Genomic DNA, 16,487 nt, shown 5'->3' on the forward strand with positions numbered 1-16,487 from the left:
ACGATGCACAGTTGGAGGAAGAGTGAGCTTTTTGCAAAGCTTTTTACACCATGTCCAAAAAAGTTGACAAAATTTTTATGAAGTATGAGAAGCCAATAACAAAGAAGGAGAAGAAAGAATTAGTAGAAGATCATGCTTCAATGAATCATGGAGGAGGAGGGCCTCCTGAACTCCCATCTCCCTCTTTTAGTGAAGGCTCTGCTTCTTCATATTCTCATCATTCTAACATAGAAAAGCTCATAAAAATCATTTTTTCAAGTTGGTTGTAAAGTTTGATTTTCCCATGTTGAAAGGAGATTCCAATGCAGAAAAGTTGAATAATTGGATCAAACAAATTGAAGTGTATTATTGGATTCAAAAAATTGAAGAACATGAAGCCAATATCTAGTTAGCTTATCTTTGGATGGGAGGCACCACTCTCATGTGGTGGGCAAGAAAACTTTGTAAGGGCAATAAGCATGTGGGTAAGCTCCTTTCCTCCTGTTCTAAATCTATTTATGCTCTAAAATGAAAATTGTATCCATTAGCATTTAACGTATGAGCATTTAACCACTCAACTCATAGAGCTCCTTGAAATTTATGATTTGTTTAATCCTTCCTTTTCCAGTTCTAACCTCTAGATTTCCTAAAAGGAAAGGAAGTTAGAGAATATTTTAATATGTCACAAAGAAGGGCACAGACTTAGGTAGAGGTGACCTTCGTGGAGCCAAGAAAAAAAAGTTATATTTGACAAATCCACAGCTATGAAACTTGAGGTCTGCCTCAATAATATCAAAAAAGCTAAGGTTGATGAAACCTCATGGAAAAAGCATTGGTCCTATCTATGAAATGGGCATTGGTCGACAAGAAGTGGCACGCGAAAACCAAATGACTTTACACTGCGAGAATCCTAGATTATTTGGTTCCCCCTTGGTTGCATACATTCAATGAATGAAGGAGGAAGCTACAAAATTCATTTTTAGTCAGTTTCATTCTAGGGTGTTGTTTCTAGAAAGTAAACTATCCATCATAGTGACCACAATTCATAAAATTACCAACCTTCCACACAAAGGAGACAAAATCCTAATAACGATTGATTCCAATGTATGGCTAAGGGAGTTTACAGGTGGATCAACCACAAAAAATTCAAAAGGACTTATTATTGGACAAGTCACAGACCATATATTAAGTGGTCATGCATTATAATATCTCTATCTCTCACTCCAGTAGGTTGGGTTTCAGATGCCAAATTGAACATGCCAAAATACATCAAAAAAATTGTTAAGTCGAGCAAGCAATATAATTGGGTAGACCACATCTAGAATATTTTGAAGACCAGTTGCAAGGAATGCTAAAACTATGGTAAGGAAATATACTTCCCCTCTTTATTAATTCTTTTAGCTATGTCAAAGGTCACTCCGGTTAGAGAAACCACATTTACAAAGAGAATAATCCCCTTAATGAAAAACTTTAAGTGAGCAACTAGTAGGGCAAGGCAAAGTCCCTAACCTTGAAAGAGATGTTTCAGAATTGGTGGGTGACTTTGAAAAGTTTCACTCACTTAAGGTGAGTTCCGCAACATGTCTATTAGGCCTTGCCAAGTAATTCACATATCTAGGTTGGTTTGGATACAATGAAAGTATATTAGTTCAACTCCAATGACATCCATCCATAGGATCTTTCCTACCAGTTGTCAACTATTTGAGCATAACATGTGTTCCTCCTTTTCCAAATCTAATTATAATAAACCATAAAGGTCTTCAAGAACCTTGAAAATTACACATAAAATTGATTTAAGACTAGTGTATCATTTAATGTTTCTGTTTCCCTCAAGCCAATTTGGAATGCAACCTCTTTTAGTTACCCCTAGACAAGTGGACATCATTTAACCCCATTAATCATACATGAGATGGATTTGTGCCCTATATGAGACAAGTAATTCAACAAACCACACATCTTAAACAAACTTTTGATATCAAACTTTCAAAAATTAGGCATGTAAAGTATCATTTGTGACCATTTTGAATGTTTAACTCAAATCGAACCTAAACCTTCAACCTCAAAGGTAGTTAGAGATCTTGCCTCTCAATATTATGGGCCTCCTTCTTGAGCAAGAAGGCCATGTTGTTCCTTCCATTCCAAAATGACTTCTCCTATCTCAAATGATACTTTGTCAACAAGTTCTCATACAAATTTTGGCCTATATGATCAAACCAAATTATATATGTGGTACATGTATCATAAGCACAACATTTATCATGAATTTAACTTCCACATGTCCTCAAGAGAAATGAAGTTAATTGCACTCAAAATGAAATTGAATATTCTTCCCCTATAAGATATGTGATATCTCATGTGGCATTTCTCTTGAGCTTAGACGCTAAGTTTTATCATTTAAACATGGCATGCAATCCCCTAATTTAGTGGTGGAGATTTCTCGGAACCCCTCTCTAGGGAAACCTTCGGGTTATGTGCCTTTTAAACTCCATATTTCCTTCTCCAACCTTATTCATAGCCTATACAAACCTAAAACCTTCAACTATAGTCATATTTTCTCAATATTACCTAGTAGACCTCTATTTTCTTCTATGTTTCTCTCTCCTTTTACCCTAGCTTCATGCTCTTGTATTGTATTGAGAATATTTCCTTTGGCCATTGATGATACCTAAATATATTTCCTTCCTACCCCTATGCATTATTCTCTCATTGCCCCACTCATGGTAATCCCCACTTATCCTTTTATGCGGCTCCCTCTCCACCTATTTGGGAAAGTTTATCCTTTGTAAATTTCCATGCCATGTTTAGGGTGGTTTTCTATATCCTTCATATTTTTTCTTTTTTATGGGTGGTTCATGGACACTAGGTGGCCTCTACATCCACGGGAAAATCCAGGCAGATCAACCCAAAGGGATCTACCCGTCAGCCAAACAAGAAGGGCCTAACACTAAGGGCATCGAGGAGATTTGACCCCGTGACCTCCCAACTCGCAAGGTACTTAGCAACAGGAATTTGACCAACTGAACTAACCCTTGGGCCTTCCTTCGAACTTTTTCTTACCTTGCTTAACGTATATTTATCTTCTCTCTCCTTTTGCCTAACTTTTACCCTCTCCTTGGTCCTCTCTTACTTGGACCCTTCTTCCTCTCTTTTAATAAGTGGTATCTTTTTTATACCATGTTTAGACAACATTATCTCTTCTTACTTATTTTCTTCTTTTGTATTTATTATCTCATATATGTTGTATTCCTCTCACTAACTATTTTATAATCTTCTTGACTTGTTACGATATATTTTATTATTTATTATGTTTTACTCTCCCCAACCGTGAGGTGGGGGATCTCCTATCTTGGTAGGTCATTCTCTCCTTCACATGAGGTAGGTTGTCTCTTTTTCCCTTCCTAACATCTATTCCTTGTTATGCATGTATTACTTTGTACATTTCTTTTCTATTTATCTTGTTTCTTGTCATCATTCACCCAAGTGGACTCTTGTGGTTCTTAACCTTTTTCTTAATGATGTTTGATATGAGGATATTCACAATCACCAAAAGGCTAGATCTTGCATGTGAGACATTTCCCTTCTCATGTCAGGTCACTGATTTGTTCCAAAGTTTTCAATATGATTTTTCCCTTTATTAATCATTATGTGTTGGAATATTCACCAATACTGAGAGGGGGGATGAATTAATATTGGGCACTTTTTAATAATTTTAATCATATCATGTAAATATTAACAATTAACAATACCATTCAACAACGCACCATTGCATACATTACACAAGATATTTATTCTGTGGAAACCCAAACGGAATAAAACCATGGAACGATTTTAATAAATATCTTAAAGATTACATCAATAGGAACCACCAACTTCCAAGATTTTCCAGAACCAACTAGAAGGAGGCACCATCCCCTTGATTTTCAAGCCTCAACATAAAGGAAAATCCAACTCCCTGATTCACTAGCAATGGCTAGAAAGAAGCACCAACCCCCTGGTTTTATCAGCTCCAACTAAATGGATGAACCAACACCTTGCAAGCATCAACATTAGAGAAATTTTGAGGTATAAAATGGGTCTCAAAACAAAAATTTACAACCAAAATCAACTTTACAATAACCATTAGGATTCAAGATGATGATTTCAACCATGGGGGATGATTCACCATTTTTGGAGTAAAAAAATATAAAAAAACCATGTTTTCAACTCGTATTTTCAACTTATATCACTATGGTTTTACTCAAATTTAGAATAGGAGTACTCGTTGGATGCATAATTTAATTCATCATCCAAGGAGTACCCATGTTGCATACTTATGATGGATCGTGCTACACGAAAAATGAGAAATACATTAAAAATGTGATTGCAATCACGTTTTTCATGTATTTCTCATCTTTTGTGTAGCAAGGTCCATCAAAAGTATGAAACATGGGCACTCCTTGAATGAGGAATTTAATTTTGCATCCAATGAATGCTCTCTCTCGAAATTTGAGTATAATATTAGGGAGATAAGTTGAAACTACGAGTTGAAAAAGTAGTTTTTTCTTTTTTCTTTTTTCCCTCTAAAATTTGATGATTTAATCTAATCGTATTTTATTATTTCCAGTGTTATTTTATAATGTTCCTTAGGAGGCCCATTTTAGACCTCAAAATTTCTCTAATGCTTGTTTCACAAGAACCAACCTACCCTAGCAACACCTTGCCACCCTGAAGTGTTCTCAGGCACCAACCTAAGGAGACTTCAATCTCTGCCTTGCACCGCCCAACCTCCCTTAAGAATAATATAACTGAATAAAATATATTATGCTACTTAGCCACTTCACTTGATCACTTCACTACTCTAATCATTGTGCAACCATTGTTGTTAATAACCTTGGTTTCACTGCTGACAATACCATTGTTTCACTATCACTGCACTACCTTTGTCTATGTTACTATATTCTCCAATAGTCAATTGTTGTCATAACAATGTCATAATGTTGCTTCAAATCCCTTACACAAATTTCATCAATTATTGTTGTCAATATGCTCACAAATCATTATCACTGAAGATAAGCTCTGTCTTTAGACATCCTTTATAAACAATGCTCCAAGCCTGCTCTTCTTGTTACAACTCCTCAATGTCTTAAGGCTGCTCTATTCACTACGCCTCATCATGTGTATAATTTTATTCAAAATATTAAGTCCAATTCTCTCAAATTTGTCTAATACTAGTATTTGACTTCAACCCTTTAAATCAAGTGGCTCAAATGTTGCATTTTGATACCAAAGCCAAAACCCCTGGAAAAAGCGATAAGCCAAAAAGACCCAGCAACTTCACTTCTCTGACTGTCGAGGGTCCTAGCGGACTATTTATGACATCATGTATGCATTATAAATATGTCCTATCTTTTAATGTTAAATAAGTTCTACAACAACACTAACTAGGGTACATAACATTTATGAGCATACAATGTGAAGATTACACATCGGTTTATAATGGATCGGGTCATAAGATGCTCACAGCATACAGCATTGAATAACCATAAAAATCAAACTCTGAGGCATAAAGCTCATGAATTTGTTCTATATTAGATCATAGACCGAACCTTGAATTTGAACCAAATCAAACCTTGTTGATTGAAACATTTCAAAATACCAATCTTTAGCCCAGCGTATCAATTAAATATATGCCTTAAACGTTGGCAAGCATTGAATCTCAACAGATCAAAGATGATAACATTTCTCTAGAAAATCGCTTGCATCAAGTAGGGCTCACACCAAATTAAATGGGTAAAATCATTATCGCACAGAGCAGATCAAGTCACACCACATTGTGTCAGCCTTAAACTAGGTCAAATCACACACGAGACCCCTCCATAAAAATACAATCATATGAATATGCCAATACAAAGGAAGGTCACACATTAAAATTATACTTATACAATGTATTCACGCCAGAACAAAATCTATTTGGAACATAACCTTAGTCAACATATAAATTCATTGGTGATTCATTCAAGGCTATGTCTCACGTTTTATTTATTACACAAATCATCATCGATCATATGCACTACACCACATCAGGGCCTTCATCGCATCTTGAAATTTGACTCATTGGACCGCAGGTAGACCCTATATGCACTGGATCGAAGAATCACATATTCAAACACCAAACGCTACCCCATTTCACTATAAAATTCATGGGCCATAACCATTAGAGGAAATTTTATCCTAAAAGTGTCCATGAAATTTTCACGTACATAATATGTAAACCAATCAAAATCCTTTAAATTCAAAATATTTACATGTAAATATTTTGGAAGGAAAATAAAAATAAAAATAAACTATTTTTTAACTGTATTTTTGGCTTATCTCCTTATAGGTTTACTCAAATTTCAAGTGTAGACACTCGTTAGATGTGAAATTAAATTTTGCATCTAATGAGTACCTATGCATACTTTTGAGAAGGCCCACATTGATAAAAATTTAAAATACATTAAAAAAGTGCGTTGAACACGATTTTTTAATGTATTTTCAATTTTTATCAATGTGGGTCTTCTCAAAAGTATGCATAATGGGTACTAATTGAATGCATAATTTAATTCAACATCCAAGAAGTGTCTACACTTGAAATTTGAATAAACATATAAGGAGATAAGACAAAAATACAATTAACAAAGTAGTTTTCTTCTTTTCCCCCAAAATTCACAACTCTTATTTTATTATTTTCTTATTATTTTATTATTTTTCCTTAAAGAGGCCACTTTTAGGCTAAAATTTTCTCTAATGAAAAATCAAACAAAAGACCCTACACAAATGGATCACTCTTTGATTGAATCTCCACAGATAAATAGTTCTTAATCGCGTAGTTTCCATTTTCTTTCCTGTGAACCGCTTGCCTACCATGTTGGAATGGATTCTCATTCATTATAATGTGACTTGAAAATTTATCCAATTTAAAATTTTTGCGTGGGAAACCTGCCTCATTTCAAATTCAAAATTTAAATTTTCTCTCACGTCATCGCATGGATTGAATAACGTGCAATTTCTAGATTCGCTACTAAGTTTGAAAGGAAAAGCATGTATACAGGTGGGCGATGTATTATAACCACCTGCATTAACCATATTGAAGCCATGGAGCCTGCTCGAGTCGAAACAATAGAGATACTAAAAAATGGATGGTAATGTATGTCCATACCTCTTTTCTTATAAGATCATGATATCATGCACTAAGCCCATCACTCAATGATTGGCTTAGTGACTAGTAAATAATCTTCACCGTGAACCCCTCCCCGATATTTCCTTGCATGTTTGAGCCACATGGTGTATCCTTCTCCTCCCTCTGTAGTGAAGATGTTGAACAATCATGTAAAGTAGCAACAAGTGACACACAAGTGGTCACATCACCCTCCCCTCGTCCCATGTATACCACATCCAAGTTGTTAGCATCTAGCCCATTTAGTCTATCATAGTATTCTCTAGGTGAGCAAGGGATATCCTCCAATATCTACCCAAGTTTAGTTGGTTCTAATTAAGGCTCCTTCATTAGCGAGTATGTCATTTAGAGAATTTCCTTTTCTCCTAATATGAGAAGGTGTGATTACATGAATCTATTTGATGAGCTCTGTTACAAAACTCAGTTTAGTGATGAGTCTCCAACTCTTGGAAATTTGGTGGCCTTTATTTCCATTAATAATCTTTCTCAAAGTTGTGATGAAGATTTGGGAGTCCCCTTCAACTATTACATTGTTATAATTTAGCTTGTTGGCTAACCAGAGGTGCTTTTTTAGTGTAGTCATTTCTACTCCATTATTTGTATTGTTACTTGGACTCATTGAAAATAAAGTCAAGAAGGTTCCATTGAAATTTCTAAAAGCTCCACCCACTCTAGAGGTTCCAAGGTTTCCCTTTGATGCTCCATCAAAATAGAGTTTAACACAGCCAATTGGGAATCGATACCATTGTACCTTGGATTTAGATTTGGACAGAGATCCTTTGGGTGCAAATAGATTATAACATCTATGTGAATTCCAATTTTCAAAAATGATTATTTCCACACCTTGAGTTGTCTAATCTTAAATTATTCAGTTAGTCGCTAAATGGATTCCAAGACATTGGTTTGAAGTGAGCTCCACATGGTTTCCATATGTTAGACACCTAATCCTCAAGTATTGGGTGAAAATGTGTAAATATGTAAGCAAAGAAATATGAATAGTTAGAATGGAAAGAGACCTTGGAATCTAAACCTCAAAGGTCGCTCTCCATGTAAAAAATGATGCTCACATTAATGCAAAATATTTTGGGAGTTAAACATCTTAGCCAAACATGGTATCAAAGCGCAGGTTTTGTTGAAGAATGTAACTAGGTTCAATCTTCATAGATTGTATTTGAGTCATAATGAAATGTATTTATCAAAAGAAATAAAAAGAGATCTTTATTATTATTAATATGACTTATTAAAGCATGGGTTTCATGCTTGGGTCATCATGTTTTAGGTCAAAGTTCCCATTGAGAACTTCTAGGATTTATTCTGAATCGTTAGAGTCATTTTCCATCTAAAGAGACCCTTCTTGGTCTCTTGGATTATGTAAAAAGATTTATTATTGATTCAAATAAGGTATTTGTCACTTACACACCAAGTCAGACTTAAGGAGATAAAGTCGGCCTCAAACAGGCTAATCCGCCCTCACAAAAAGCCTATATATACAAGCAGTTTGAATTCATTTGGAGCACTCTCACTTAAGTTCGATATCCAAGAAGAAGAGCAGAAAAAGTGTGAAGTTGAAGAAGGAGGAGGAGAATTGTTGGAAGAAGGAGGATCAAATTTTTTGGGGTTGTCTTTTTCTCACTCGTGTGGATTTGTTGGGCTAATTGTCGGGTCGAAGTTGTTGTTGGGCTAATTGTTGGGTCGAAGTTATTGTTGGGCTACTGTTAGGTCAAAGTTCTACTAGATCGAAGTTTTGTTGTTGCTAAGACAAAGTTATTTTTGAAAGGGTTATCATCTACAGAAGGAAGAAAGGGCTGACTTGGTGTGGAGGAAGTATATGTTTAGGTCAAGAGTCTTGGATCATCTCGTAAAATTATTAAGGAAGAGTTGTTGACTAGGTTTCCCCTGGATAAGGGTTTTTCCCTGGTTTTCCACCTACATTTGGTGTATGTGTTCGTTGTGCTATTGTTTTGGTAATTGCTCTAAAAGATAAAATAGGAACATAGGAATATCACAAGTAATTATTTATATAAAGAAAATATTTTTGCCTTTCTGATTTTCTAACAAGTTTCAAGTTCTAAGTTTGGACATTGTCTGCCATGGTTAGTGTAACTCCTCCAATGCTACCACGAGCCTCAGAGCCCTATCACTCCCTTCCATACCTATCATGCTTTTCCATCTTCTTCTCGCTCAGGCCTACCCTACTAAGAATAACTCCACTCTGTGTGTGTTTCTCGTTACTCTGATGTGCCCTTTCCATATCAATCTTTCTTGTTATATGGTCTTTTTGTTTTGATTGTAGCGTCATTCCTAATCCTCGCTTCCCATTCAGAGCATTGTTGCAGAAGGCATCGAGTAATATTGGATTAACAAAAAGCTACTGTGGGATCTTATTATAGTTTTGTATTTGGTTTACTTATATTATGCACTTTGTGATTAAAATATCTCCTTATTCACTAGTGCTGGGTGGAGAAGGGTAATTGGAGCATCTATCCTCGTATCCTTTATAGCAAACATAGTTTATGTACTAACTCGATGCATGGGTGGAGAAGTATCAAAACTTTTCCATTTGTGGTTGTGTGCCCCAGAAGTTTGAGCAGATAGAAGTACCAGTACACCCAAGTAAGGGGTCAACCATGGAGGTGGGAAGAAAAACCTTTACTTTTTGCTTCTAGATTATGTCATTACAGAAACCCAAAATCAATGGTTTGGCAGAAATCCATGGAAGAGCAAACAGTCGCTAGACGTTCTTCTTGCCTCCATTTTTCCTCTCATGGAAAGTTTGCTAACAACAAGTACTGATATCTATTTTTCCCTCTAAAAATTTGCAAGTGCATTGGTATATATGTATATATTAGCTCTAATGAATCAACATAATGGAATTTTTCATTAAGAACTAACCGTGCCTAGACATTCGTTGATAAATATGTTGCTTCAATAAGATTGATTCTCGTGAGTGTGGATTAGGGAACACCTCGTAGATGATGTCTTCCAATCTAAAAACTATTGTTAAGTTTGACTTACTTTAAAAGAATGTGAGGTCCTTTTTTTGTGTTGTAGAAGACCTTCCATATTATTTCAATATTTGTTTTGTGTATGTCCATTGGTTATGAAACCTTTAATGTAATTCCCAATAACTGCAAGTTGATAGACTAGATATATATATATATATATTAAAGGTTTTGTGTTTAATAATCTTAGACTGACCTCATCCCAAAGCTTTGCTGAAAATGCATTCCCTCATCTCCATTTTTAGTGTAGTACTAACTGGCAAAGAGAAATACCAAGAATGGTCCAGAAATATTAGGCACACCCTCATCTTTAATGACTTATGGACAGGGGTTTGTGAAAGAGCAAGTGACAATGCACCTATCAAGCCCACATTAGACAAAGAACTAGCCATTTAGGAGAAGAAGGACAAAAAGGCCTATGCTTTAATTGCTTCTTATGTAAATGAAGAGGTGAATCATCATATTATTCCAATTACAAATGCTTATAATGTGTTGAAGAAGTTGAAAGACTTATATGGCTCGCACACATATTTGGAAGTAGTTCAGTTGATGATTAAGCTCTTAAACCTAGAGTTGAAGGACGATGACCCCTTGGCCTTAGCCTCAGAGATTAGAGCCATCATGCATGATGTATAAGCCACTAGAATTAAAATGGAAATCCCTCACATAGCCTTTGTCAATGTCTTTTATCCTACATACTCTCACTATCTTGAATCCTTACAATCTAGTGCCCAACTCAAGGACATTACTTTTGACACTCTTGTGGAGAATTTTGCAAGACGGGAGAAAGCTTTTGGGAAGTGAAATACAATTTCTCAGTCCCCTTAAGGATCATTGTGCCTTGCATATATAGAAAAGAATCAATCACGAGATTCTCCTAAAAAAGAGGAGGTAGAAGAGGACGTGGAAGAAAGAATCATAGAGGTAGCGGGGGCAAACACCATCAAGGGCAAAGGTTAGATCTCCACGAAATCATTGTAATAGAGATGGACATGATGCATCCACATGCAGAATCCCTTGGGAGAGAATCAAGCAAGGATGCAAAAGACAAAGGTAAAGCACCATATACATCAAAAGGTAAAGCACCTGAATCTGTTGATTACATTGTGTCCCATTGCAATCTTAGAGTAACCAAAGATTTATTTCATACTTCATTTGCTTCTTGGAAAGATGCATGGATGCTTCATACAGGTGCAACATGCCATATGAAATTTGGGAAATAATTCTTTGAAGACCTTTGTGACCATGTGGATGGAGCAGTTTACTTTGCAAACAAGTCAAGTCTCAAGCCATCTGGACTTGGCACCATCAGGGTTAAACTACCTAGACTTCCTGACTTTCTTTTGCATGATGTACTCCACCTTCCAAAACTGTGGAGAAACTTGATGTCCCTTGTTCATATTTGCCAACAAGGACACTCCATTCTAATATGTTCGATGGAAAATTTGAGATAAGAAAGTCATCATACAAGACAGTTGTCATGATTGGAATAAAGGAGGAAAGATTGTTGAAGCTGCAAGGAAAAATTGCTCATGCACAAAACATTGCATGCATTTCTTAGTACAATGAAGGTACATTTCCATCCAATCTTCTATGCCATGCAATATTTGGACATCTTAATTATGGCAACCTTCGTTTATTGAAAAGAAATGGTGCCTCTGATTTTTCAACTATTCCAAGGAAACTAAAGCAATGTGATGTTCGTATCCTAGGAAAACATAGCAAACACCCATTTCATGATTCTTCTTCTAGAGCACATAGAAAGATTGCACTTATTCATTTTGATTTGTGTGGCTCTATGTTTGTTCCTTATGCAAATGGGAATAAATACATGATGACTTTTATTGATGAATACCCCGTAATTTGTTGGGTATACCTATTGAAAATTAAATCATAAGTTTTTGAAACTTTCATGTATGGATTGAAAATTATGCACAATCACATATTAGCTCTCTATGTACTGATAATGGAAAAGAATATACTTCTAATGAATTTTAAAACTATCTTCACTAACATTGGATTCAACATCAAACAATTGTGCCATACAATCCTCAACAAAATGGTGTAGTTGAAAGAATGAACAGGACTATCTTAAATATGGTTCGCTCAATGATGTTATCCAAAAATGTAAAGTTGACGTTTTGGGCTAATGAAATTCCATGTGCGATATATATCAAAAACATATGTCCATCTCATGCTCTCAAAAACAAGACTCCTTATGAAATGTGGTATGGCCACATTCCTTTGGTAAGGCATCTCAAGATCTTTGGTTCCACCTATTATGCCTTGATTCCTAAGGAACAAAGAAGCAAACTTGATGCAAGGAGTCAAAAGTGCATCTTCTTGGGGTATTCAGATACCACCAAATCATATCATCTCTACGATGAGGTAAATAAGAAGTTTATATTGTCTAAATATGTGATTTTTCTTGAATCTTCCAAGGCTGACAATATTGTTGAGAAATAGCTTGATCGATTGGATAGGTTCAATTATGCAAAAATTTATCATGAATTTGATAATGAGATTCCACATCTTGAAAGGGGGATCCCTATCTTGGATCAATCTATGGAATCTCCTTTTAAAGCATTGTCTCCCCCTCATGAAGTTCCAGCCACTTCTTCATATCAGGAAGACCCTTTGAGTGACATGATTGAGAGAATTGGAAGGCTAAAGCTTGATGCAACCCCATCTCAATCAACAAAGTAGCCTGGACCATCTCAAAAAGATCCTCCAAAATGGTTCACAAAAACACTTGAAAGTGGTCACCCTAATGTGGTTGGAAAGACAGGAACTAGAAGTTCCATCAGACAAAATGGAGGTTATGTAGATGAATCTAATTCAGTTGACGATATGGATGTTTCTTATGATTGTGAATTAATTTTTTCTACTAATTTTGAACCAACTTCATTTAAAGAAATTGCTTTTCATAATGAATGGAAAGAAGCAATGCAGGAGTATGATGCTCTCATAAACAATGGAACATGGAAGCTAGTGGGCCCTCCATTTGGAACTAAACCAATTAGATGCAAGTGTATCGTCAAGAACAAGTATAAATCAAATGGCTCGGTTTTAAAGCACAAAGAAAGGCTCATGGCAAAAGGATTTGCACAAAAATAAGGTGTCGATTATGAATATCCCTTTACCCCCACGGAAAAAAGGGCCACCATCCAGACTCTCTTTGCCTTGGCAGCTCAAAATGGATGGAAAGTCCATCAAATGGATGTATAGACACAAAGTTAATTATTGTTTATTCTAATTGTTGTAAGAGGGCTCCTTTGATAAACTAAAGGGGGCACCTAAAGCAACTTTGGAGAGATATAAATACAAGAGACCAAAGGAGAGGTATGAACACATCATTGCAACTCATATTGTGTCTACATTTGCCCAAGAAGAAGACGCAAAACCTCAGGAGGAATCGTAGCTAGGAGAGGAGAAAATTTTATGGTTTTGTTGTGTTGGAAAGAGGTTGAGTTTGCCCTAGAAAGAAAGGTTAGGAGTTATGTGTTTTGTGCCCTAAAAAGGGTTTTTTCCAAACCTAAATAAGGAAGAGAAACCACCGAAATTATATCTAAATCTAAGGGTTATGTTCTATGTATAGGGAGGAGGGTCAAGCCTTGGAAAGAGGCATAACAAACCTTAGACGTATCTATTGTTGAGGGTCGAAGGGCCTCAAAAAATTGTGCAAGTTCTTTGTAGTAAGGTCGAGCCCTAAAAGAGGCTGAAATTGACCTCGGTTCTTAAACAAGGACAACGAAGCATCTCAAGCAGAGATCTAAGGAAGTTGGTCAAAGTGTGGGATAATATGTTGTTGAATATTGTTTGTTGAGTGTGTTGAAGTTTGTTCATCAAGGAGTGGACAATGTTGGTTTAAGGGTTGATTGTATAGTCACCTTGAATTATATAAGGACTATGAGGAGTTGTTGTTTAAGGGCTTAATATACCGTGATTTGAAGGGAAAACCTACTATGAGACATTGAGCTAATTGGGACTAAATATGCAATATATTTGAAGGACAAAATACCTTGTGAGTAACTGGTAGACAAAGGAGTAAAAGGAGTTATTTCTCTTTGCTCATTGGAGGCAAAGGACAACCAGGTGTCAACGATAAAAGAGGATTGAAATGACTATTGTGTAAGAGCATCTTCATAAAGTAAGTTAAGTCATTTTTTCCATTGGTATTTTGGGTAGATTAAGGCTAAAGGAATTGTCCACAAGCCCTAGTGTATATTGTGTATACTAGTGTCTTGTGTCAAGGCTTTGTAAGGGCCATGATCCCTGGTATGGGAGCCATGCATTTGTTTTATTGAAGGACTAATAAAAACAAGTTTTGGTCAATTATATTTCTATATACTTTGTTGATTCACTGTTGTTACATTTCTGCTATGTAAAGTTCTTGAAGTTGTGTATTTCAGCATGTTTATGATCATGATTAGACATAAACCTGATTTCAGATATTAGGTAAAGTCAACATGGTATCAGAACTACTTTGAAGGGACAGTTGAATCAGAGTGTGCACAACGAACAACCGAAGAGGGAGATGGTCGATAGTTATTGAAGGAATTAACAGCATGGAGAAATTGGTTACTTGTCTATGGTGTAAGGACAGGTTGGAAGGGTTGTCCAACTATAGTCCTTGGAAAGAAAGGATCAGGTTGGTCTTGATGGTGAGCAAGACATGGGAGTTTGTTGGAAAGGAGATTCAAAAACCAACAGATTCAAAAGGATTTGGAAGTATATGAAGAGTTGGATGTGAAGGCTAAGATGATCATCCTAGATGGCATAAAGGATCACTTGATAGCTCATTTAACCAAGAAGAACACTGCACATGAGATGTAGAAAGCTCTTCAAGATTTGTTCTAGAATAAGAACAAGAAACAATTGTTGGTATTAAGAGAAAAGCTTAAGAACACCAAGATGTTGGATGGTGAGGGTTTGGCTCTATATCTGACGAGGATTTCTCAAGTTTGTTATGAGCTAGTTACCATTGGAGATAACGTTCCAGATTCTAAATTAGTGAGGATTGCATTGAAGGGCTTCATTGACGAATAGAAGCATTTATCAAAAGTGTAATTTCTCGCGATAAGTTGCTAGATTGGAACAGGTTATGGGACAACTTCATCCAAGAGGCACTACGAGACGAGGACCTTCAAAAGAAGAAGTTTGATGGAGAGAACGTGGATATTGTAGGAAATATGAAGGGCAAAGCAAAGAAGGACTTGATTAAGGTGAAATGTCATACATGTGGTGAGCATGGTCATTATGTGAGTAAGTGTCACGTCAAAAGAAGGGAGATAATGAGAAGAAGGAGATAGCAATGGTTGCTACATCTTCAGCTGATTTGGATGACTTCTCAAGAAGGTTCGAGGTCTTTGCTCTAGTTTCTCATTTCTCTAAGGGCACCATTGGTGAGGGTGCATGGTTCATTGATAGCCAAGTGTCGAAGCACATGACAAGATTGCAGGAAGTTTTCCGGACTCTAACTGAATGGGACTTGAAATTTCACGTGAAGATTGGCGATAAGAGTCAAAACATTGTCAGATGGTCATGCATGGTGTTATTCAGGATGGAGTCAGGTGGGATACTCCAAGTCCAGGATGTACCGTGGGTGTCAGAGCTCAAGTGCAACATGTTGTATGTCTCAATGATCAAGGCGAAGGGGTTTGAGGTGATATTCTGGAATCGGAAGGAAATACTCAAGCCCAGAGGCTCTAACTCTGTTGGAGCAATCATTGTAGTTAGGGAGTGGTTTATACAAGCTGAAGGGCAAGCCTATATAGATCAAGGGAAAAAGAAAGTTCTTGAGACTCAGAGGGAGCTGAGTTCAAGTGGGAGTTTGGAAGTTCAGAGGGAGAATCCGCAAACCAAGAAGAACGCATGGTTAGTGGAGAGTAAGGAGACTTTTACCGCTGGAAAGAAGGAACCATGGAATGGCCTAAAGGAATATCAGGAGAAGAAGAAGCGAGAGGCTTCTAAAGGCAAGGACACTTGCAAGGAACATGTTATTAATTCTTCAAGGTATGTTGTAGTGGTGGACGTTAGAGATTGGGATTGTGTTCCTAATGAGTTACTTCCGATGAATGGAAGTACCTCCTTCATTAAGAGTGAGCGTTGAAAACTGTAGCTTGGGAGGTACTCCCACAACCCTTGGGTACTGAGTTGTGTGGAGAAAACCCACCAAATAGAATTGGTTGGGAAAAACACCCAAGATAGTGGGATTTTGACCTAATGTTGTGGGCTAAAAACACATTTTTGATTATTGCTTATTCTAATTGTTGTAAGAGGGCACCTTTGATGGACTAAAGGGGGCACCT

The sequence above is a fragment of the Pinus tabuliformis genome, chromosome 4_2, assembly GCF_031772625.1.
Source record: "Pinus tabuliformis cultivar Carrire ecotype Pingquan chromosome 4_2, CPIR1, whole genome shotgun sequence".
NCBI classification, from domain to species: domain Eukaryota; kingdom Viridiplantae; phylum Streptophyta; class Pinopsida; order Pinales; family Pinaceae; genus Pinus; species Pinus tabuliformis.